General features: G+C 43.2%; 1 long non-coding RNA gene across 1 annotated transcript; it reads right to left on the bottom strand.

Annotated features, from left to right (window-relative positions):
- Nucleotides 1–3,206: 3,206 nt before the first annotated feature.
- Nucleotides 3,207–20,822, bottom strand: LOC115096991. The gene is made up of 3 exons (XR_003858184.1): nt 20,732–20,822; nt 14,657–14,658; nt 3,207–3,216 (listed from the first exon to the last, which is right to left on the bottom strand). It is a non-coding gene; the product is annotated as an uncharacterized LOC115096991 (long non-coding RNA).
- Between the last annotated feature and the right edge of the window lie 5,959 nt (nt 20,823–26,781).

A 26,781-nucleotide genomic window follows, 5' to 3' on the forward strand; every position in this document is an offset into this window, starting at 1 on the left:
GGAAATACCCCAGAATTTCAGATATTTTCATAGGAGGCCATTTTCAGTTTGGAATGAACTGAAAATGACCTCATTTGTTGTATTTTATGCAATCATTTTTAATGAATGCATACCCTAATCCATACATTGACTCTGAGCTGAAGATTCCTACACAGAAGTTGCTTGATATTCTGTGACCACCTTACATATCTGCCTTATCTCCTGTGACCAGCCTACAGACAGCTGGTAAGAAAATAGACTTTAACACCTAATTATGTTGTAAAGTGCGGAGAATTGATTCTGCAGTAATCTGGGGTTAGTTAGTTGGAAGGGTTTGTGTATTGGTGAATTTTGTGCAAGTTTATAACTGATTGACCCGATGCCATACATTAGAAACTGTAAATATATAACTAAAGCAATTGTTATAATATTGTACACTTGACAAAAGTAAAATGAATGAATTGTTTAATTGATAAAAAAAAGTCCATTAGTAAATTCCTGAATCTTGACTAATAAAGAAAGTTTTATTCAGAAGTTGAACTTGTAAACAAATAAAATTCTATGGGAATAATTTTCAAAATGATTTTGTACAAAAAAGTAGCATATATCTTAACAATTTTCAGAAGCTCACTTACATACCTAGGGGTAGATTTTATAAATCTACGTGCGTGCGTACTTTTGTTTGCGCACCAGGCGCGAAAAAAAGTATGCAGGATTTTATAAGATACGCGCGTAGCCACGCATATCTTATAAAATCCGGGGTCGGCGCGCGCAAGGGGGTGCACATTTGTGCACCTTGCGCGCGCCGAGCCCTGTGCGCGCTGCCCGTTCCCTCCGAGGCCGCTCCGAAATCGGAGCGGCTTCGGAAGGAACTTTCCATTCACCCCCCACACCTTCCCCTCCCTTCCCCTTCCTAACCCACCCCCCCCCCCCCGGCCCTATCTAAACCCCCTCCCTACCTTTATCTTAAAAGTTACGCCTGCCAGAGGCAGGCGGAACTCATGCGCACCAGCGGCCTGCTGGCGCGCGATTCCCCGGCCCAGGAACTGTTTCGGAGGCCTCGGCCACGCCCCCGAAATGCCCTGGGCCAGAAACATGCCCCTAGACACGCCCCAAATGCTGCGTCACTCCCGACATGCCCCCCCGACATGCCCCCGACAGGCCCCCCCAGGCAAGCCCCGGGACTTACACGCGTCCCGGGACTTGCGCGCGCCGTCGAGCCTATGCAAAATAGGCTTGGCGCGCGCAGGGGTTTTTGAAAAGGGTTACGCGCGTACCTTATGCGCGTAACCATTTTAAAATCCGGCCCTTAGAGTGCATTTATGCATATATAACCCAGTATTAAGCAAGTAAATCCTTTTGAAAATTACCCCAAGACAAATTTGTAAGGATTTTTAGTTTTCTCTTGACCTCTCCTTCCAGGCATTCTCTCATTCATTTCCCCACTTCACCTCTCTCCCAGTGGTACAGCAAGAACTGATTTCATTTTTTGGGGGGGAGGGGGCGGGGGTACTCAAGGTTAACATGGGTGGGCAGTAGGCATATAGGTCTAAGCTCGACTAGTTGTGCTGTTATTGATAATTGGAATGGAGGAGTAGACTAGCGGTTAAACTAATGGGCTATAAACCAGGCTTTAAATCCCGTTGCTGCTCCTTGTGACCTTGGGCAAGTCACGTGATCTCCATTAGCTCAAGAACAAACTTAGACCTGATTCACTAAGGGTTTTTCCCATAGATACAAAATGGGAGAAATGCCTTAGACTGTACGCCCCTTGGGAGTAGGGAACTACCTATAGTATCTCAATGTGATCAGCTTTGAAGTGCCAAAAAGCAGAATATACTGTAAATCAAATAAATAAATGCCTTAGAGTGCACTTGACAATGGATTTCTAAGTAGTTTGCAACAGCCATCATAAGTGACACTCTAAAATATTTAACTCAATTAGTTCATGCACTTCCAAGATTAAAAATGCATTATCTGTTAATCTGTATTAATTTATTTTATATTTATTACAATTTATAAATACACAATAATATCATGTAGAAAGTAAACAACGAACACAACACAAATAGATCCAATCAATCATGTAATAAAAGAAATAGCAATATTTTCTTTTATAAATCTTCTTTCTACAAAGGTAGAGAACATCATAACTACAATAAAATAGCAATAATCATAATCACAAGAACTTAAGATTTGCAACAGGTGCAAAATAAATCTAGAAATGTTTATATTGCAACCCAACATGCAAAAAAAAAAAAAAAATTCACATTCTGGTGTCACCTCAGTAACAGCAAAATAGACTCCCCCCATTGCCAAATATTTTATGAAGTAACACAAACCCTGCAAAAAACAAAGTCAGCGAGAGCCATAAACAGGCCAGGTTTTCAGGATATCCGCAATGAATAGGCATGAGATAGATTTGCTTATAATGGAGGCAGTGCATGCAGATCTATTTCATGCCTATTCATTGTGGATATCCTGAATACCTGGTCTGTTTGTGGCTCTCGAGAGCCAGAGTTGGCCATGCCTGCACTAAGCCCACGCCAACAGCAGGTTGGCGTGGGCTTAGTGCAAGGACTAGTGCTGGGACTTCACTTATACCAGCCCCCCTTCCCCGCAGGTTGAGCCTTTGGGTTCCAGAGGCCGATAGGATGTAAGGAGCAGTCAGAAGAAATCAAGTAGCAGGCTGAGGTCAGGGCAGGAAGCGAGCAGGCAGTGTTGAAGTCCAGGCAAAGGTAAGGGCAGGCGGAGATTACGCAATGTCAAGGGTCCAGGCAGAGGTCGGGGCAGGAGGAGATCCAGAAGAATAGTCAGAATCCAAGACCAAGGTCAAAACCAGAAGTCAGGCAGAGACGGACAAAACACAGACCACTGACAAGGACAGAACTGGGACAAGGCAGGTCACTGGGAACAGAACACAGCAGGAGACATGGCAGGGACTGGAATAGGGCATGGCAGGAAGGGAAGGTGGGAGCAGGATAGAACAAGGCTGGAAGCAAGGCAGGACTGGACAGGAGACATGGTAAGGCAGGGACAGGAACAAGGCACGCAGGAACATGGAGCAACGTGCACTGCAGATAATGCAGGAGAACCTGTTGCTGAGGCACTGGTTGGGAGCATGACTGGGGTTTAAATTCCCAGCCCACAGTGTTTTCCTCACTCGTGCTTCTCCTGGTTTCCTGCCACAGGATTCTTAACATTCATCACATGCCACGCACGCACACCAAAGGGGGGCTGAGGAGGAGGCAAGATGGAGGAGTCCTTCCTATGGAGTGAGCTGCGGCATCTGAAGGTTAGTGTGTCCAGTTGTGGGGCCATCCTGCAGCCAGCCAAATGTTACAGGAACCTTATCTATGAAAAGGCAGCAATACAAATATTATATCAGTCCCTAGATCACTAATACAGCAACTACTGGGGAAACAGAACAAGCTGGGTGGCTACAATCCCTATAATGAAACTACACTCTAGCAGAAATACTGCACCGCAGTCACACATACAGAGCACAGACAGACCCTTACCTATTACAGAATAAGGAACTACAAATTAGAAACAGAAACATGCAGACAAAACTGGAACAGAAAACCCAAGAAACCAGACTCTGTGAATAGCAGAATACTGAAGAAAGAGCAAAATACAAAAATATAAGAAATCCACGTTCACAAAGATAGCATATTCCAATCTCTAAATACTCAAAAAAATTTTTTTTTTACATTTGTTGCCTGTTCTTATTTTCCTAATTGGTTGGTCCCAGTCTCTTTTTTCCCACTTTCACCTTGTCTGTCTTTTTCTAATTCCTTTTTCAGGGTCTATTTTTTCTTTCTGTTTTTCTCTTTCCTCCTGTCTTTTTCCCTTCCTTCCTCAAACACACATACAGGAGCTCTCACATGCACACACATAGGCTCTCACTCTCACATGCTCTCTCTCACACTCAGGCTTTCACTCTCACATGTTTTCTCTCTCTCACACACAAAGACTCCTACTCCCACATGCTCTCTCTCTCTCTCTCTCTCTCACTCACACACACACACACACACACACACACTCTCTATCAAGCCTTTCTGGGCCTCTGCCTACTGCAGAGTCTCCTCTTCTCAGACTGCTGCAGGATGGTGTCTGCGGCAGCCCTGCTGCAGGGTCTCCTCTTCAGCACTGTCCTAAAAAATGCAGACAGGTAAGTCTGTGTTGCACCCGTCGGTCTCAGACGGCTTTGCCCGACATGCCTCACCTCTATTTCAGCCTTCTCCACCAGCCTCAGAAGAATGGCGTCCGTAGTGTCTCCTTGCTGCACCCTCTGGCGTCCCTGGAGCGGCTTTGGCGCGGCGTCCCACCATGTTGACCCGAGGCCTCCTAGGGCACGCGTGCCCGCATGCCTCGCATCTTGTAGCAGTGTTGGCGCGAACCTCGGAGGCGTCCCCCTCGAGTGACATCACTGCTTCCGACTACAAAAGGTTGCCCATTTGCTGACTCTCGCCGAGTTAGCAACGGATTGGATTCGTTCTGGTCTGAAGCTGCTCTGCTGCTTCTGCTGCTGCTGGAAGCTATCTTCACCCTTCGGGGTCTACTAACTTGGGTACCTGCTCCTCTGGGGCCCTTTGCTTATTTCCAGGTGCCTATCCAAAATCCAGGTACTCGCTCCTCGAGGGCCTGTGTGTCTATCCTGGTGCCTGCTACCAATTCTTCTACCTGCTGGAACACCACCTATCAGCTACAGAGAGTGAGTACTACTTCTCCCTCTCTGTTCATCTATAGCTCCTCGTTGTCTATCTGCATCGGGCCCTACACCACCATTGTGGAACGGGACTCCTCTGCTGAGGATCACAGACTGTTGCTACCTATCCTCTCTCTACTGCTTATTGGGAACTCTATCTACTCAGCTACAAGAGATTATGTAATAACATCTGCCAGTCCATCTCTCCTACAGCGCCTCACTGGATATCTGCATTGGGGCCTTATACCACCATTGTGGGACGGGTCTCCTCCGCTGAGGATCACAGACTGTTGCTATCTAATCCACTCTGTACTGCCACCTCGTGTGAACCATACAAGCTGCATAATAAAGTTATATTCTCTGTGTTTGTGCATCTGAGTCTAGCCTGGTGCTACAGTTCCCTACGGGGCTCCTCCCTGTGGGAGACACTATCACTGTTGCCCCTAAGAATCCACCAAACACCTCAATATCATAACAGTCTGGTTGGGTAAATCAGTCTTAAAATAGCCCAGGTAGAGTTACCAACCTGGGTAAACGACCTAGGTAACTTCAGCCAAGTGTCTTCCTGTTCATCACACCGCTGAATATGGACTTCTAAATATCACCGAAACATAGTCTATAATAGCAGATAGGGGTCATCATGCCCAGCTAATTTGTCCAAATTGCTTTCTCTTACAACAGGGATCCCCAATGAAGATGGATGAGATCTAGCAGCAAACAATGAAACAATATGCAAATTGAGCTAATGCATATTCACTGTGAATATCCTGAAAACTCAAATGGACTGTGGCTTTTGAGGACTGAGTTTGTGAACTCCAAGATTACAATGCCATACACCAGTGGTTCCCATACCTGTCCTGGTGACATCATAGGCAGATGGGTTTGCAGGATATTGACAACCAATATGCATGAGATATATTTGCATACTCTGGAGACCCAGTATATGCAAATTTATCTCATGCGTATTCATTATCAATGTCCAAAAAGCCTGACTGTCTGTGAGATCACCAGCACAGGTTTGGGAGTTACATTGATCTCAGGCTCTCTGTTCACTTCTTTGCAGCTAAGGATCCTTTGTGCTTATCCCAGGCTTTTGGTGCTGTTCAAGGGTGAAATTGTACATGAGGTTGTTTCACAGAATTATAGTCATAACAACACAGATGATTGCTAATGAGTTTAATTAGATAGCATTTCACTAATTGATGCTTTCACTTTTAAAGTTCAGGTAGACAGGACTCTGTCTGGATTCTAGAAGTAGATTAATCTCTCCCTAAATGAACCGTCTGGATTCAGATTATGATGGGCCCTATGCTGGGCTTCTCTGCCTGATAGTGAACATGCTCTTCTGAAAAGGATATGGGGTTATGTATGAAAAAATGGTGCAGTCTGAATTTTGCATAGTTCAGGAGTACTGGGCATAGGGTACCAACTGCCTGGTTTTTGATCGGACAGCCCGGTTTTGCAGCCTGTTGTACCCGGTCAGGCAAGACCAGGGGCCAATCAGTGGTGGCAGCCTGGCAGCGCTCCAATCCCCTGCCTGCTTTCGGGGCTCGGTTTGATTCTCCTCCTCTTCTGCCTCTCCCACAGCTGCGTGGCACTTTTTCTACTTCCCGCTGTCCTCCTGGGAGTCGCAGAGGAAGAGGAGAGTCGAACTGAGCCCCAAAGACAGGCAGGAAGAATCTGCCTAGGAAAGAAAATCTATGCTAAATTTAAAAGTGAAAAAAGGGGGAGGGTGGCTGAAGTCAGTCCCCTGCCCCCCCCCCCCCCCCCAGATCTGGTCCTGCTCCATGGAAAATTGGGCATATACTCACCTAACTGGGCATGTTAGGTTTGTATAACCAAAGGCTTCTATTTTTAAGAGGGATCTCCCATTTTATGTCCATGTATTGGAGCACCAGGGAGTGAAATGTTTCTACCAGGCTATTGGTGCCAATCAGTTTGGTTAAAATCAAACTGGGTTTGATGCTTCTTGAGTATAAAGATCTGAGTTAGCTTACGGTCACTAACAGAGAATGCAACCTACTATGCTATGGCATAATTTGCATATATTATTATTTATTTAATTTATATTCACTTTTTAGCACTTCAGGTACTGTAAGTATTTCTCTGTCCCTCAGAGGGCTTAGAATCTAAGGGCTTGATTCATCAAGGTATTTTCCCATAGACACAGACTGGGAGAAAAACCTTAGTGAATCAGGCAGTAAGTTTGTACCTGAGTGACTTATCCAAGGTCACAAAGAGAGGCAATGGGACTTGAAGCCTGGTTTCCCTGGTTCATAAACCACTGGGCTACTCCTCCATTCCGATAGTGTATTAATCCAGACTCTGTGGAATTTGTTATCAGCGGATGTGGTCAAGGTTTATAAAATAAATACTTTTTTAAAAAAGGTTTGGACAAGTGTCTGAAGGAGAAGTCCATTAAAAATTATCAGCCAGGTAAATGTAGGGGTTGCCACATCATACTTTTGGGTGTGATCAACAGTGAATGGATCGTCCATTAGGATCTACTGGGTACTTCCAAGTGACCTGGACTGGCCGCTGTTGGAGACAGGATAAGGAGCCCAATGGATTATTGGTCTGACCCAGCATGACATGTCTTATGTTGTTTCGTATGCTCTTACTCAAGCAATGTAAAATATCTCTGTGGATTCATTCATGGTTCCCTAACTATTGATCTGTCAAGAAGGATGAAAGCAATAACGTTGCTTTGCAATACTGTACACTTTGCATTGTTTGCTGTACCTGACCTTCACAATGGCCTTCATGGATGTGTACTTGCAAGATGAAGAGAGCACCAGTTGACTAATTCAGTGGGTCCTACTTCCTCTTCCACCCCAAAAAAAATGTATGTAGAAAAATAGGTTCAATGGTAGTGAAAAATAAGGACGATATAAACTAAGCGAAGAGATCACTCAGTTTGGTAGCCGAGTGTAACACATGCTGCATTTTAATAACCAGCTCTTATTTCAGTGCCATGTTTTTCAGTCTGAACGGGAGATATATTATTGTACATTTCCAATATACTTTTTTTTTCATAGGAAGAAACTTTTTCTTATCCACCTCCCCCCCCCCACCCCCACTTCGATATGCAATCATGAGGCAAGCAGGTGGTACAGATTCATAGCCATTGAACAATGCCGTTTAGTTTCTAACCTGCGACTAAATTCGGTGTTAGCTTTAATTTCAGAGAGTCTGCTTCAGGGCTCGCTCGTTAATTTCTATGCAAAGTAGATGAAATGAATATGCAGGCATTTTTTGATGTAATTGTATGGCTTCGGTGCAGCACTGTAATTTCACAAACAGGGATCTTGCAATCAAGCTTCTATTCATTAGCGCACGAACAATCTTGTTTCTGGGCTCTTCAGCATGCCAATCATTTCATTATCGTGAGCATCTGTGATAAAAAAAAAAAAAAAAAGAGGAGGAAAAGTTTGCTTTGTGTTGGATGGGCAGGAGTTATAGGGGAACTTCCTCATACTTCCGAAAGATACACAACGGTCATTCAAAAACAATCATTGGATGTCAAAGACTGGCCGAGAAAACTGAAAGCCCCCTTTATTTGATGACCAGTGAGAAACAAACAAGGCCAGAGATGAAAATGTTTAGAGATCTGTTAACAGAATACATTCATGAATTTTCATTTCATTCCTACGGGTTCTGCAGTGTGTTGTAGAATGCCAAATGGTAGCTGCAGACAAGTTTTAATTACATCTCCCTGGAAAGAGCTGGGCCAAAAGTTTACTGTTATCATTAAAGTCAAACCCTTGTGCTTAGCTGACACACAGTGTTCAAGGCTGGGCAGCATGCTGCTGCTATTCCATACCATCGCCTCTTTAAGGGCAGATGTGCTAAGCATTTTCTTTTCTCATGGAAACAAAATGGAAAAATCCTTTAGTATATCCGGCCCTAAGTCATGTGATTGCATTCCGAATGGTTCCAATCGAAACTGGACCTGATTCTGCCATCTCTGACACATTTAAGAGTAGAGAGGCCGCCACATGACACTGAATCAGGGGTAGGGCCCTAGGAGCACCATTCATTTTTGAGCACTAGTGACACACAGATGTTCTTTTCATCTGAGTGGAACATGGGATTGTGCAAAATAATGCCTATAATTATTGTTTAGTATTCCGTGGTAATCCTTGTATCTTTATTATTACATTTATTTATTTAGAAAATTGAATTACCGCATAATCAGTAAAAACAATAAAAGCGGTGTACAGATGTTTAAGCATTTAAGGTGAAACATTGGTGGGTGCACGAGAAACGTACCACCAATCATTGGTAGGCAGTGCCAGGTCAGGTGTGGATTTAGCTGTTCACTTTAAGAACTATCCATAATTCACACGGGAAAAGGCAGCGTGCAGGACAGAAGAGCAGGAAAATCTGGAAATGTTTAGAAAGCCACGGTGAGCTCATGGCAAAGTTCTCTGCTCCTCTTTGTGTTCCAGATCAACACACGGTGTTGACCACCACAGAACAGTCAAATGTGGTGGTCTGTGAGATCACCATCCGAAGTTGTTAACACAATAGAACTGGTAATGTTCAGGCTGTTGGAGCATTCATTTCTCCATCACTCACTGTGACCTTGAGCAAGTTACTTAACCTCTGTGCTCTTGCTTTAGATTATATGCTGCTCATGGAGGGGACCTTGTAATCATGAATCACCTTCTAAAGCACTCTAATAATAATAATAATTATTAAAAGAACAAGATGTGATGCTGGGAGTCTTGCAGCTCTGACAAGGTATTGCCATAACAAACTATTAAGGAACAACTGTACTGACTGCGGAAATCTTATGGGCAAGAGTGAATTTGTGATTTCTTGTAGACCCACTGACGGCTAGTTTAAGATAAGATGTAAATGTATTTAGAGGTGATTAATATACAGGAGGCAGATCCCAGAGTGGAACACAGAGGGAGATGATAAAGTTTCTGACTGTGACCATTGCCCTGGAGACTTTGCAGGTGAGTGCACTCACTGTACTGGTGAGGTTGCCAGTGCTGCACACGCAGAATACCACTTCCTAATGCCTACGCAGAAGGAGAAGGGGCCCCAGGAGAGAATTTACACATGTGCCAAGCATGTGAACATTGATTTAAAAACTGCATTTTCTGTTTCTTGATTTAGATTTAGCTTATGGTCTTTTTCATTCATTGGTAAATTATATTCAGGTACAGTAGGTATTTCCCACAAAATGGGAGTAAGCCTTTAGTACAGAGGCCCCTCAGTTTGTATCTGAAGATGACTTGACTTGCCCAAGGTCATAAGTAATATCAGTGGGATTTGATTTCTGGATCCTCTGCTCTAACCATTAGGCTACTCTTCCACAGCAATGCTATAACACTAACAGGTTTATAATTCCATAAAGACATTCTAGCTAGTGAGCATTTAGAGGTCTATATTCAAAAGCCATTTAGACAGATAACCTAATAGTTATCCGTCTAAATGGCGTACCCAGCTATTTTCAGCCCGTATCTGGCTAAATTGTAGATGGGTAACTAGAAGGGGGCATTCTGGGGACAGGCAGGAAACATTCTGGGGAGGAGCAGAATTAGCTGCATAAGTTAACTGGCTAACTTTGATATTTGGAGTTAGCCAGCTAACTTCTGCGGCTAACTCTGATCGGGCCATAGGGCTGTCCTAAAGTTAGCTGATTATAAATAAGTGAAGTCTGGGGTCTATATAGGATGGGACAGAACCCCAATATGAATCCTACCATTCAAGTTCTTTAAATATAGACTGCAGCTAACTCCTCTTGTAACCCTCCTGTAATAATAGGAAAATTCCTGTGTTGGCTTAGTTGAAGTAAAACAACTCCATCAAGTACCAGGTACTTTGTGAAGTAAAACAAAACCCTACAAAAAAAAGTCACTTAGAATCTATATAGCAAATCTTTCATATCATAACAATACTAATTCCTAGAACTCAAACAACAACCTTACCTATGAAAAGGCAGCACTGCAAATATTAAACCAGGCCCTAGAATACCAATGCACCTCCTACTAGGAAAACAGAACAAGCCAGACCGCTACACATCCCTATATGTTAGCACAGTTTTTCCCAATCTTTTCAAGCCCATGGCATACTTACATCAACATAAGCCACCAAGCACAACAAAGCACTCTAAATATAATTCCACACCCAAGTGAGTGCTAAGAACCGGTTGTACAGTCCCAATAAGCTTAAAAACGATTGTAAGTCCAAAGGTAATATTTATTCAAAACGGCAACTCCACTGTATATACAAAATCATGCTTTTAGCAGAAGGGTCCCCCGACACGGACCCATGTTTCGCCAGGGGCTGCATCGGGGGGGACGCAGGAGATTCAAAATAATCTGTAAATAAGATAAAGAATACAGGACTGTCACTAAATGATGCTGTCAGTGCCATATATACAAACAAACAGAATGTTCACTTACCAAGTTGAAGAGTATACACACGTGTATACTCTTCAACTTGGTAAGTGACAGTCCTGTATTCTTTATCTTATTTACAGATTATTTTGAATCTCCTTGTGCGTCCCCCCCGATGCAGCCCCTGGCGAAACACGGGTCCGTGTCGGGGGACCCTTCTGCTAAAAGCATGATTTTGTATATACAGTGGAGTTGCCGTTTTGAATAAATATTACCTTTGGACTTACAATCGTTTTTAAGCTTATTGGGACTGTACAACCGGTTCTTAGCACTCACTTGGGTGTGGAATACTTACATCAACAAAAATGTTGTGTGACACATCAACATCCATGGAGCAGGCAGTGTGGACATGGAGAGGATTCCTATGGCCAAAAGAAAAGCAAGGAAAGCACTGAAAATCCCACCAGTCTCCCTTCCAAATTGTAAAACAGAGGGAGAGAGGGGGCAGTCACACATATGAATCTGTCACCTTGGACCAGCAACTTCTGTATACAAATGCAGGAAAAGGGAGAAGTTGATGTGGTGCAGGCTGTCGGCTCAGTGAGTTAACTTGGCTGCTGCATGTGACTGCCAGAGCTCCTTCACTGCTGTTCTTTCAACACCCAGAAGAAGTCAGCTTGAGGATAGGACAGAGCTGGAAGGATGTATTTATTTATTTATATATTTTATATACTGTCATTCCAAGTGAAGATCACAACGCTTTACAAAATAACATTCATAATACTAAATCAAAATTAAAACATTTAAAATAAAACCAGTATAAATTAAACAACTTATTAAAAATATATATAACAAATAATACAATAAAAAAATATCAACTAATATATAGTATTAAAAGCCGAGGCTCAGAATGAGGAAGTGTTCTGTGCAATGTATGTGCTGCACAAAGCAGGGTCCAGCTATCCATACTCTTCACGTTGCCCATTAATTGCAACACTCCAGGCTCATGTTGTGGCTTGAGAGAAGAGGCATGCATGATTATACGTGTTCTCAGAAAGGAGCTCCTATATGTTTAAGAGCCACCGCTGGTGTCTCTTGTTGCTGCAAGGTATTGAGAGCAGAGCCCAGGTGCTGGCCTGGATCTGAGCATCAGACAGTAGTGATTTTTCCATGGTGCACTGTGACCAGGAGCAGGTATAAAGTCTTCCCATGCGTCAAGGGCTCAAAAACAATAAACTGCTTTTCTATGGTTCCTCCTACTTAGTATCACAGCAGTACTAAGTAGGAAGAACTACAGAAAGCAGCACCATGCAAAAAAAAGTCTTGATGTAAAAAAAAAAAAATAATAATTTGGTGCGCACAATATACACCCACAATATACACGCTCAGGGCCATGTGTATTGTGTGCACATATTGTACCAGTAAATAAATTGAGCATCTGTTTTGGTAACCTGCACACACAGGGCACTTAATATTAATTTATTCACTGCTTCACTTACTGCCGATTGGTCCATTCACTGTCACATGTCAGGGAAAGGGCCAATCCCCTTTCAGAAGGCTGTCCTGAAATGCTTGTCAGTGAAAAGGACCAATCAGGAACAGCCCTGCCAGGGCACCTGATGCAGAGCACTAGGGATGCACAAATTATCCATTGCGCACCCCTTTTAGTATGGCCGCTCATTTACGATTTGCATCGAGTGCCCAGGAGAGGTGAATGTGCACGTGTTCAAAAAATGTGCGTCCACATTGGACGCACATTTGTTATGTGCATGATATTGCTTCAGCCCCAAGGTAATCCTTCTACATCAACATCCCCTATTTCATATGGTAGCATTACTTCTTTTTTTTTCTGTCAGTCAGTCTTGGGACATATACCTATAAGCAAAAAAGGACATAAACAACTAGATATGCTAGGTTGTTGGGAGGGGCAGAAGGCAGGTCAAAGGGGAGGTTGCTCTCTTACCAGGCATTAGGGTATGCCACCTGATATCTTACCATAGTACAAATAATTGAGACCACAAGGTAATGCTTGATCCTGTCCTGTAGACTTGAACTGTTGAAGGCTGAGATACAAGCTAATGGTATTGTCACCATGACTTGCACTGGGGATGATGCACTCAAGTTGCTCCCAGTACACACCAAATAGAACGAACATCTCCTTCCTGACTTGTACTGGAAATATACATCACATATGTTTTTGATTGTTCTCCGCATATGTCAGACTGGACAAGAAAATGAAAACTATTTTGAGGTCAACTCATATAAGATCAGCAAATTACTTTCGATCTGGCAATGAACGAAAAGTTAACTACAGAACCTGGAGAACCAGCAAAAAACAACTGTACAACGGGTCAGTCTGGATACTCTGTGGTCCCCTTAAATAACTAATGTGAAGCTGGAATGAGTTAAGGAATCATCCCAATGCACTGATGAAACTCTCGTTTTCAGAAAAGATGGTTGATGTGGTCATTGTTTCATAATTAATAGTGATGTTATAATTACAGGTTACAGCTAAGAGGGCTAGTTCCTTCATTGAAAGAATTTTTATTAACTTTCCAAGTCTGTAGTATTCATGGGACTCAGCAAGACATTCCCCAGACAGCAGACACAGGCAGGCAAACAACCCCCAGCAGCACTAATTACTTCCTGATTGTGTAGGCCACCCACTGGGTATGATAGTACATACTAAATATGGTGCATACCTAAGTAGACATTCTGAAGAAATCTGGAATTAAATAAATAATCACATTCTGCCCTAATCACAATCTGAATATTAATGGGACTATTCATGTAATACATATTCATTAAGTATTGCACAGAGCAGGAGAGTGCAGTTGAACAAACACCTATAGAATGACAGGCAGATACTCTCGCTGTCCCAGTTGCCTTAGGCTGCATAAACTGCTCCCAGGTCACATTCCCCCCCCCCCCCCCCCCAAATAAAGATGCAGACTGGAGCAGCATAAACCACAGGGCAGGTTCATTAGTTTCTGCATCATCATAAACCAATTCAGTCCATTTCTGGTTTCAAATTAAATGCCACAGAGTCCTGATGACAGTATTTAGTGTGATACAATGTAAGGCTTGACAGGGTGCCTGCTTCTTAAGTCACTTTGATGTTCATTTCTTGTTCCTGGAAATAGAGGAGATCAGTATGGATAGGAAAACTTGCCTTCTGTAATACAGACATAGTGAACCACAGATTTTCCTTCTTCCACATTCTTTCCTTAAAAGGTCCTGCAGGTAAGGTATTGCTTTCTCTATGGGACAGCAGATTGAGTTCATTGCTCACGATTCATCCCAATTATTATTATTATTACTGCTATTTTGGCTTTTCTCTGGTATTGAACAAAGTTGATTCCTGTGTGTAATGAATAACAGCAGTGCAAAGCCAGAATAGTGGCGAGTAGTACCTAATCAAGTAGAGATTACTGCACATGATGTTATGTTTTTATATGCATTTGTAAAAGCGAGCTTGAGGAAATGGGTTTTAAAATATGCTGTTTTCATTTCTTTTTTGGCCTGGCAGTTTTCCCTCCATTCCTTTGGGCTTCCTGATCCGTTGAAATTGGCCTTTTAATGGGTTAGGGTGCCATGAGAATTTATTTACAACTACCCAAGGATTTATTCCCTTACTTTTATATCTCCCTCCAAACTCACTTAATCCAGTTATTGGAGCCACACTTATGGGTCAGGGGCCACAAATAAGGGATTCCTTTGGAGCCCAGCTAACGTGGACCTTCAGTCTGACTAGTCGTTGTCTCATTGCACAATGGTTGGGACTCATCCCAGGGGCTGTGGTTGCTCTCTTTGTGGCATCTGCTGCCCCAGTCAGCTCAGGATGCAAAGGCTCAGCCTGGGAATCAAATCCAGGTCCTTTATTGCAGTGCTTACTAGCACTTGCCAGAGTCAATAGGCTGATCCCAAGATATGTTTTCAAGCAGACTGACTGTAAAAAATGTCATAGGTACACTGCCTCTGAGGACCCATCTTATCTAATTGCAACTAAACTCTACTAAGATCTGAATGATACAAAAAAAAATCAACATGGTTCTAGAGCCTCTGTACACAATTATACAATACTCTAGGAAATAAATAAAAAATTGCATTCACCATGCAGTAGGAATCACAGGCCCAATATTATTGTTTTGGTTTGTTTTACATTTCAGTGCATTTTTTGTTGGTTTTTCGGTTTGTTTTATGTTTTTCTCAGGTTTTGTTTACCAAACTGACAAAAAAACATTAAAATTCCAAAAACCTCCATAATAAAAAAAGAACTAAAATGGGTCTCCCTGAGGCTATCCAACCCTCTTCTGCCCCAAAGAAAGTCAGCTGGGGGCTCCCCAGCCCTCTCCAGCCCCCCACCCAACTCCTTTCCCATCCAACAAAAGATGATTCAGGCACCTCTCTAGGCCCCTCCAACCACCCTCCAGAAAATTTGCTCAGGCTAGGGCCAGTCCCCACTTATCCCTTTGTTTGGGTCTTCCTGGGGTCCAATGGGCAGCAGTGATACCCATTCTCTCCGGCCTTGGCTTGTGGTACAGCCACCAGCCTCAATAAGGCCAACACCATTTTTAAATGTATATGAGCCCTAGCTTGTGGAAATGTCACCAGCCTCAGTAGGGCCAACATCATTTTTAAATGTACCATGAGCCAGCGCTGAATTGGAGTACACTGTGCAGGAGAACTGGAATTCATTCATTACTACATAAACTTATGTATTGAAGACACCATGAATTAATGCAGGATAAGATACTGAGAAACATTGCACTGTCACTGACATTGCAAAGAATTACTTGGGAAATGCCACAGTAAGTAAATGACCATAGTACTGATACCCCTGAGTAGATTACAGATTCAGCATAGATTTATCACTTCATTCGGAATGGGACATGCTACCCTGTCAGGCTGCTGAAAGTCTAATACTGAAATACAGCTGAATCTTCATGCAGAACTCCTTCAGGAATTCTTTCTTTCTTTGTCCTGCCAGTTTGCCTTGATTGTGTCTCCGGGCATGGATACTCAATACAGCAAGTTTGTTTACTGTAAACAGAATTTTCCATAGATAGCAGGATGAATTAGCCATAACATGTGGGTGACATCATCTGGTGGCATTGAACGGACTCTCTTTTACAGGCCAATACATTAAAGTGTGCTCTGGTGGAGCGCACTGTTAGCCCGTGTTTGGCCGCGCATTTTCAACGTGCTATTTTTATTCCTTATACAGTAAGGGGTAATAGCGCGTCGAAAATGTGCGGCCAACCCCCTGAAACTAATAGCGCCCGCAACATGCAAATGAATGTTGATGGGCCTATTAGTTATAGCGATATTAAGTCGGAGGCCCCAAAATTAAAAACAAATCAAAAATTAAAAAAAAAAATTAAAAATCTGCCCACGGCTCGCAGGATGGAAGACGGATGCTTAATTTAGCCGCGTCCGTTTTCCGAACCTGTGGCTGTCAGCGGGTTCGAGAACCGATGCTGGTAAAATTGAGTGTCGGCTGTCAAACCCGCTGACAGCTGCTGCTTCTGTCAAAAAGGAGGCACTCGGGACGCGCTAGTGTCCCTAGTGCCTCCTTTTACCGCAGGCCCTAATTTACATACCTGGGCTTTCTGAATTGTGCGCCCAGAAGAGTGGCCTGTGCACATGTCAGGAGAGCGGGCGCTCGCCAGCTCTCCAGCGTGTTTTTCTGTATCGGCCTGTTAGCTAGTAGAGCTTTGTTCTATTGATTATGTATGGGAATTCCTATATGTTTATGTTTATTAATATTTGATTAATCACAATTAATTACAAATGTAAAACAAAGCGATGTACAAATAAAATAGGCAAAACTAACAAAGCAATATACAGATAAAATAAACAAAATTAGTAATAAAAACTACAAATCAAATCTAAAAAAAACAACAACAAAATACAATTAAAAAAATAACAAAATACAGATAAAATTCAAATAAGAAAATGTCAAATAAACATATACTGGCTGATTATAATTAACAATCCATTGTGAAAAAGCCTGTACAAACAAATATGATTTTAGTATCTTCCTAAATTTAAAAAGATCTTTCTCAAGACAAATATTAAGAGGTAAAGAATTCCAAAGGTGAGAAGATAGGTAAGAAAAACAAATTACACGTGAGCTTTCAAAACAAATATTATGAATAGAAGGTAGCATTAAAAGTTCTTGTTGTGAAGACGTACTTGATGAAAAGGAAGATAGGGAGAAATCACAGAGGCAAGATAAGAAGGAGTGTCCCACCTCAAAGCTTATATGGGCATCGCCTTATGAGCTCCCTCAGTCGGTTTTAGAGCTAACCTAGCTAGTTAGTTGACTGTCCAGGGAGGCTGGTGGATATTTAGCATGGATAATTCATCCTGCTATCTACAGAGAACACTGTTTACTATAAGCAAACTTGCTTTTTCCATTGCTAAGTATGGCTGAATTAGCCATGACATGTGAGGAGTCCCAAGCTGAGGGATGCAGCAGAACATTTACAGAGTAAGCAACCCGGACTCGTCATGGAGAGTAAACTACTGGGTGAATGGACTTTGCAAAACTGCTTGTCTGAATTTACTGTCTATGAGAGCCTGTCCAAACAGTAATGGGACACAAAGGTGTGTACTGGCCACCATGTTGCAGCTTGTCAATGAGGCACTGAGGCAGCCATGGTTCTGACATGATGAGCCTTGATGGTATCTGCAATCTGTAAGCCTGCTAGAGAGCAGCAATATGCGATGTTGTCTGCTATCCAGCTGGACAATGTACATTTAGCCACCGCTATGCATAGTCTGTTCGGATCATAGGAAATAATGAGCTTCTGTTCGGATCATAGGAGGTAACTGATGATGAAGCTGAGTTCTTCTCTTTTTGTAGGCCGGTGCACTTTTATAGTCTAAGGTATGAAGGGCTCAGGAAGAATGTAGGTAATATGATTGATTTATATGAAAAGCTGGTACTACTTTTGTTAGAAACTTAGTGTGAGTATAGAGTACTACCCTATTTTGGAAGAACTGCATATAAGGAGGATAATGAACCAAGGCCTGTTTGCAGATGTGACTGCTATAAGGAATATAACTTTTCATATTAGAAACTTGAACAAAGCTGACTCTAGTTGTTCAAACAGTAGCTTCATCAGAACCACATTTAAGTCCCATGGTACAGATAGTGTTATGTCATAAGCCTTTCATGGATACTCAGGGATGAGTGGAGACTGGCTTACTCTCAGTTTGGGTATGATAAGCTGCTATGGCACTAAGATACACTCTCATATATGATAAGGGGAATGGAACAGCTCTGCTATGAGGAAAGACTAAAGAGGTTAGGACTTTCAGCTTGGAGAAGAGACGGCTGAGGGGGGATATGATAGAGGTGTTTAAAATCATGAGAGGTCTAGAACTGGTAGATGTGAATCGATTATTTAGTCTTTCAGATAATAGAAAGACTAGGGGGCACTCCATGAAGTTAGCATGTGGCACATTTAAAACTAATTGGAGAAAGTTCTTCTTCACTTAACGCACAATTAAACTCTGGAATTTGTTGCCATAGGATATGTTTAGTGCAGTTAGTATAGCTGTGTTTAAAAAAGGATTGGATAAGTTCTTGGAGGAGAAGTCCATTACCTGCTATTAATTAAGTTGACTTAGAAAACAGCCACTGCTATTACTAGCAATGGTAACATGAAATAGACTTAGTTTTTGGGCACTTGCCAGGTTCTTATGGACTGGATTGGCCACTGTTAGAAACAGGATGCTGGGCTTGATGGACCCTTGGTCTGACCCATTATGGCATGTTCTTATGTTCACAGATGAGGTGGCAAAACCTGAAGCAGAAAGAGTAAGTAAGTAGTTCAGTAAATCTTTAGGTTCGCATATGAAGAGAACCAAGGTGTTGTGTTGATACCATGTGGAGAATCTTTTCCATTTAAAACCATAGGCTTTTCTAGTTGATGGTTTTCTGGAGGATAGTATAATATTCTCAACTTCTTTAGGTAGAGAGAATTTGGCAAATAATGAGCGCTCAACATCCAAGCTGTCAAGTTGAGGAAGGAGAGGTTCAGATGAAACAGATGTCCCTCTTAAGAATATAAGAACATTAGATTTGCCATACTAGGTTTGCCTGTATCCATAGATGCTTTTCTATTTAATCACTGTTGTCCTGCTTTCTCAGTGTCCTGTTCTACAGCAGCTTGTCTGTTTCTCTTACTAATGCTGTTGTGCATGCTTTATTTCTCTATAGTTTCCTTGTTTACTGTCATACTGCCAACTGGTGGTCAGCATGCATGTTCACAGCTTCAACTATATTCAATGCTGATAGCGCTAAAGGTTTAACCTCTGACTTGAAGCAGGGATTTCTGGGTGTTTTTCCTTGTGGTTCTCTCTTAACTCTGATCAGTACTGGTCAGGCCTATGTGGCATCAGCAGTGAATCTGATTCAATCCTGCAAAATTATTCTCATTTTCCTGTCCTCATTTCTGTGGCGCAGATTACGCTGGTCACTGTTATCTTCAGTTTATGCATAATAAAACTCTGTTAATTATATTGTCTGTTAATAAAGTTTGGAGTTGAAGAAGTGGCTTTTCTGTTAAGCTATCTGTTTAAGCTATGCATAGGAAACGCAGAGCGAAAACAGAATAGGGTCAGATCAAAGGTCCATCAAGCCCAGTATCTGGTTTCCAACAGTGGCCAGTTCAGATCACAGGTACCTAGCAGGATCCCAAAAGGTTTGTATATTCAATGCTGCTTATTCCAGGAATAAGTAGTGGATTTTCCCAAGTCCACCTTAATAATAGTTTATGGACTTCTTCCAAGATCTTGTCCAGACCTTTTTTAAAACCAGCTACACTAACAGCTTTTACCATATCCTCTGGCAATGAATTCCAGAGTTTAATTATGTGTTGAGTAAACAAATATTTTATCCTATTTGTCTTAAATGTACTACCTAGTAACTTCATTGCATGCTCCTTAGTTTTTCTGCTTTTTGAAAGAGAAAACAAGTGATTAGTTTTTACCCATTTCACTTCACCTGTTATTTTATAGATCTCTATCATATCTCTCCTCAGCCGTCTCTTCTCTAAACTGAAGAGCCCTAACTTCTTTATACTTTCATCATAGTAGAACCTCGGTATATAAAAATTAAAAATAAATAAAATAAATAGTAGAATAGTTCCATCCCCATGATCATTTTTGCTGTCCTTCACTGTATCTTTTCTAATTCTGCTACATCTTTTTTGAGATGCAGTATTCAGAATTAAACACAATATTTAAGGTGTGGTCTCACCATGGAGTCATACAGTCATTATGATATTTTGTGTTTTAATCTCCATTCCTTTCTTCATAATTCCTAGCATTCTATTTCCTTTCTTGGGCTCCATCACATACAGAGCAGAGGATTTCAACATATTATCCATAATGATGCCTAGATCCTTTTCCTGTCTGGTGACTCCCAATGTGGTAACTTGCATTGTATATCTATAATTTGGGTTGCTTTTCCCTACATGCAACACTTAGCACTTGTACATGTTAAATGTCATCTGCCTTTTGGATGTCCATTCTCCCAGTCTCTCAAGGTCTTCTTGCGTATTCTCACAATCTTCTTGAGGTCAATATTCAAATGCTTCTTAACTGGATAAGTAGAACTAAGGAGTTAGTCGGATAACTCGGGCAGGGAATGGGCTGATCAGGGTGATACTGAAGAGGTTCAATTTCGGGACCCCCCCTGAAGTACGAAAGAGCAACTGAACATCTTCCGACTAATCATGCCAGCAGTGAAACGCACAGCCATCTTGAACATACTAATATTTGCAACGCAAATGATACGTAATGCGTAGTGACGCAGTGACGCACTAATTTGTAACGTAACTCCATTTTGGAATAATACTTTGTATTGTATTAATACGAATGACAATGTAAAATGTCTAACACGTCAATTAAATGACGAAACAATAGTCTGATCTTAAGCTACACCTACTAGAGGACCACGCTAGCTAATGCTTGTTCAGCAATTTGTGAAATGTTTGTTCAGCAAAAACCAGAACGCATGTGTGAAAGATAAGAATTGTAAAGTGCATAAAAGTTTGCTCCGGAGGGGGCGTGGCATGCAGTTGTACTGAGCCTTTGTCTTAGCTGCATCTTGCTGGCAATAAAAGTCTATCTTTACGGATCAGTTGTCTGGACCTCCTTACTGACTAAAAAGAGACGGTTACATTTGGCGAGCCTCAGCCAGGAGGTACCGGGGACGCTATTTTAGCCCCCCAGTTGGTCCGGTAGTTTGGTGGCGGAGCGATCCCCCAGACGCACCTGGTGAGTGGCCACCGCTGAGTTCAGCGATCGGGTTTCTGAGGGGACCGTTCCACAGAAATTCTTCTGAGACCTCTGGGCTGGTGATCTGGAAAGAAGGCTTTCGTGACGATCGGAAGAACCCTGCAGGCGAGTATTATGGGAATGATGGGAAAAGTGAAGAATAGCTAAAAGAGTAGCAAATAACCGGTCCATCCGTGAGGGGACCGAGGGGGCTTTGATCACACCCCAAGCGGTGGTTTGGTAGGAATTGCATTCCGAAAGCCACGCGCATAAAAAGAGGAAAAAGAAGTAACGCGTACGATAGTGGGAATAGGTTTCTTGTTGTGTGAAAGAGAGTGAATGGCCTCGCAGTTCTAGACCGGGCGACCGCGTTCTAGTCGGGGCAATTGTGACCCTTTTGTGTCTGACGGATACGGACCCCTTACCTATCCGTCTTCCCTTCCCTCCTTTGTCTGTGAATTCTATCCTAATGGGAGGGGGCTATTCAACTCCACTAAAAGTTATGACGGAACACTATAGTGAAGTGTTCGATAAACGTAAATGTACTAAGCCCGGAATGGTTCAGCGATGCACCCATAGGTGGCCCGGTTTGTGTGTAAATTGGCCTCCGGAAGGAACTTTCAATTTCCAAACGGCCACAAGGGTCTTGAAAATAGTTGAGAAAGAAGAAAATCCGGGTTGCCCTGAGGATAAGCCATACATAACTGCTTGGATTGCAGTTATCGAGAATCCTCCGAAGTGGGCAAAGAAGTTAGTGGAGGGAGCCGCCCTCGTAATGGTGGCGCAAGTAAACAAAATGGGTGACCGGAAGTCCTCAAACCGGAAAAGAAAGGGAAGGGCGGCCATCTTAGGAATAAAGGACCATGCGTCATCTGCGGCGGCCATGTTTGTAGTGCAAGGGAACACACTGACTCAAGAAAAAAAAATTAAACCCCTGCCGCCTGCAGTACTGCCTGACGCAGAAGATCTTCTGCCGCCACCCTATGCCCCTAGCTGCCCTCAATCGTATAATGCGCCACCAGATCCCCCAGCTCCCGCCGCTGCCCAAGTTGATCATGAAATAATGCCGATTCCCGAAGTACGGCTTGAAGCGGAAGCGGCGGCGGCAAAAGTTGAAGACGGCGGCGAGTCGTCCGTATCCGGCGGCACTCGCAGTAAAACCCAAGCCGCAAGTTTACAACTACCAATTAGAGAAACAACCACCGTAGTTCCCGTGGTCCCTACTGAAGAAAACGAGTATAATACTACGCAAACTATAAAGTTGTTTACTTACATACCTTTCACTTCCAGCGATCTTTTTAACTGGAAACAGCTCGGCCCCTCTTACGCTGATAATCCAGATCAGATGCTAGATTTTTTACGAGGAATTTTTGCAGCCCATAACCCCAACTGGGCTGACATTCGGCACCTCGCCTCCATCCTTTTTACCACCGAAGAACGCCGACAAATACAATTAAACATGGAAGAAGCAGCTCGGCTGGGAGCCGGGTCAGACGGTAATCCAGATGAAGTAGTGAGAGAGCATGCCCCTGTCGCCGATCCCAACTGGGATTTCCAGACGGCTGCAGGGCGAGCCAGCATTGCTGCATACCAAGTCGCCTTTCTCGGAGCTTTAAAGAAAGGAAAGCAGAAAGTCATGAACATGGGAAAGATCCGCGACGTGGTGCAAGGAAAAGACGAAACTCCTGGAATCTTTTTGGAGAGATTGATGGATGCATATCGGCAATACAGTCCGTTCGACCCAGAGGACCCCAAAAGTCAGTCCGTCATAGTAATGAGCTTTGTCGGACAATCCTGTCCCGATATCCGCCGGAAGCTACAGAAATCAGAAGGATTTGAGGGAATGACTATTAGCCACTTAAAAGCCATGGCTGACAGAGTTTATGTAAACCGAGAGCCGGACGGAGACAAGAAAGAAAAGAAAGAAAGTAGAAAGTTAAGAGAAAGTGTTAGTTTGTTAGCTGCAGCGCTGGAAGAAACGAATTTCGGAAACTCGGCTAGGCACTATCAGGGATATCCTGGGCCGAGAGGAAGGGGCAGGTCACCCTCGAGGGGACCGCCCAGAAGACGAGCTAGTAGAGGAGGATCGTTTAGGGGTGGAAGGATGCCGTTGGGAGCCAATCAATGTGCATTCTGTAGACAAGAAGGACACTGGAAGTCTGAATGCCCAGAGTCCCTGCAAATGAAGCAGGAAGGATATACTCCGTCCAAACCAAAGGAAGCTGAATGGCAGATGACTGTAGGAGAAACCTCTAGCGAAGACAGTAGTGAAGCATGACTAGAGAAGGGAATTCTTCCATTCGATCCCTTAGTAGAAATCAAAGTAGGAACTGAGACATTTAAGGGATTGTTAGATACCGGGGCACAAAGATCAGTCATGACTACCGCTATTACCACGCCCACTTCGAAAAACATTTCTATTGTAGGGGCCTCTGGAAAGCCACTTATCGCTCCCTTTCTTCAGAAACGACAAGTCCAGGTGGGAGGACAATTAGTATCTCACCAGTTTCTTTACGTCCCGGGATGCCCAGTTCCCCTCATAGGGAGAGACCTTCTTTGTAAGTTAAGAGCCAACTTACAATTTGAATCGACAGGAGAAATAAGAGCATCCTTCGCTGATAACCCAGTCTCTCTCATCTGTCCACTCCAAGAAGAATGGAGATTACATCTCCCCATAGTCAAACATACCACTACGCACCGATATGGAGAAAACACCGTCCTCAACGAAAAGCGCAGACAGCTAATGGACAGTATACCTAAAGTATGGGCTGAACAAAATCCAGGAGGAATAGCCATCAACGCTACCCCTATTTGGATCGAGATGAAACAGAATGCACAGGTGATAAATCAATCTCAATACCCCATTCCTTATATGGCCAGACAAGGAATTCAGATACACCTGCAAAGATTGTATGATTTGGGCATTCTCCGGCGAATCCGATCTGCTTGGAACACCCCTCTGTTGCCAGTAAAGAAGCCTGGATCAAATGACTATCGACCAGTACAAGACTTAAGAAAAGTGAATAGTCAAGTAGCAGATCTAGTAGCCCTCGTGCCAAATCCGTACTCAATCCTGGCTCAAGTCTCTCCTGCATCAAAGTGGTACAGTGTCATTGATCTCAAAGATGCCTTCTTCTCCGTCCCGGTGGCGGAGGAATGTCAAAAGATTTTTGCTTTCACATGGGAAGATGCAGATACTGGAGTAAAGCAGCAGTACACATGGACTAGGTTGCCTCAAGGGTTTAGGCACTCACCTACGCTGTTCGGTGAGCAACTGGCAAAAGATTTAAAGATGTATCAAGTAAAGTATGGGCCAGTCATACAATACGTGGATGACCTTCTGTTGTTTCGAGAGACGTACCTCGAATGTGCGGTATCCACTCTTCAGCTGCTAAAGACGTTGTACTCAAAAGGGTATCGTGCAAGTAAAAAGAAAGCGCAAATCTGTGAATTGGAAGTAGAGTATTTAGGCTTCCAAATACGTGGAGGAACCCGATGTCTGGGGATTTCTCGCACCAGTTCTATAAGAGATCAACCTGTACCCACTTGTAAGAAAGAGCTCCGGGCGTTCCTGGGAGCTGCAGGATACTGTAGGCTGTGGATTGCTAACTATGCAGTTATTGCTCAACCCCTGTACGACAAGCTGCGGGGTAAAGAGGCAGAATCTCAACCCTTCCAATGGGAAGGAAACGAACTGGCAAGCTTACGTCAACTAAAAGAAGCCTTAATTGAACCACCTGCTTTAGGATTGCCAGATGTGATGAAACCATTCCATCTATTCGTCGACAAGAAAAAAGGCATGGCCATAGGGGTATTGACTCAAACCTTAGGCTCATGGGAACGACCTGTTGCATATCTGTCAAAAGGAATGGACAATGTGTCAAAAGGATGGCCGGGATGCCTCCGAAGCATTGCTGCTGCATGTCTACTGATACCCGAAGCTGTTAAGCTAACATTTGGACAGATTTTACAAGTAACTACTCCTCATACTATCCAAGGACTGCTAGAGACCCATGGACCAAAATGGATGACAAATTCACGTCTTGTAAAGTACCAAGCGTTATTATGTGAAACTCCAGAGATTCAAATACAGGACAGTAAAAACTTGAATCCTGCAACTCTACTCCCAACCCCCACTTCAGTTTCTCATGAATGTGGGGAAATTATGGCAACAGTACATTCCAGCCGACCCGACTTACGCGACCAACCCTGGCAAGGAGCATGGACTTTATTCACTGATGGAAGCAGCCAGGTTATAAATGGAATCAGGGTCGCTGGGTATGCTGTAGTCTCCGAAGACGACATTGTTGAAGCTGAACCCCTACCCCCAGGGACATCAGCGCAAAAAGCTGAACTAATTGCGCTCACAAGGGCTCTGCAGTTGGCAGAAGGAAAAACTGTAAATATTTATACTGATTCAAAATACGCTTTCCTTACAATCCAAGTGCATGGAGCTTTATACAAGGAACGAGGATTCCTAACTGCGGAAGGGAAACAAATAGCTAATGCATCGGAAATACATCAATTGCTAGACTCTGTATGGGCACCAAAGAAGGTAGCTGTCATGCATTGTAAAGCCCATACAGGGAGAACTGATCCCATCGCCAAAGGAAACCAATGGGCAGATAAGACTGCGAAAGAAGCAGCACGTGTGCAATCACCACATACATCAACTCCCACTTGCCCACTCCTACAGTTCACGAATGAAACCCCCATTTATTCAGCGGAAGAAAATGATTGGGCACAAACCGAACAATTTCATCAGCAGGATGGGTGGTGGATTGTACAAGAAGATAGGGTATGGATACCCGACGCCCTGGCATGGACTGTTGTCAGGGAAGCCCATAATAAAACCCATCTCGGCCGAGATGCATTAGCAACACTGTTGGCAAAAACTTACTACATTAATAGACTCTTTCAACTAACTAAATATGCTGTTAATCAATGTGTTACCTGTGCAAGGAACAATCCCAGAAATGGACCTGGTCCAGCCCCTGGACATATATTGCGAGGAACAACTCCGTTTCAAGTTTGCCAAATCGACTTCACCCACATGACTGCTTCAAAAAGATACAAAGCAATGCTGGTAGCTGTCTGTACTTATACCGGATGGATCGAAGCCATACCCACTCGAACTGAGACTGCCAAGGAAGTAGTAACATTGCTTCTCCACAAAATTTTACCACGATACGGATTACCTCGGCAGATAAATTCAGATAATGGACCAGCCTTCACCAGTGAAGTCACGCGACGTCTGAGTCAAATTCTGGGCATCCAATGGCACCTGCACTGCGCCTGGAGACCTCAAAGTAGTGGAGCAGTTGAACGAGCTAACAGGACACTAAAAAATCAGCTCGCTAAATTGTGTCAGGAAACAAAGACTAAATGGCCAGACATCCTGCCCTTAGCTCTACTACACGTCCGATGCACCCCACGGAA

The sequence above is a fragment of the Rhinatrema bivittatum genome, chromosome 8, assembly GCF_901001135.1.
Source record: "Rhinatrema bivittatum chromosome 8, aRhiBiv1.1, whole genome shotgun sequence".
Taxonomy (NCBI): Eukaryota; Metazoa; Chordata; class Amphibia; order Gymnophiona; family Rhinatrematidae; genus Rhinatrema; species Rhinatrema bivittatum.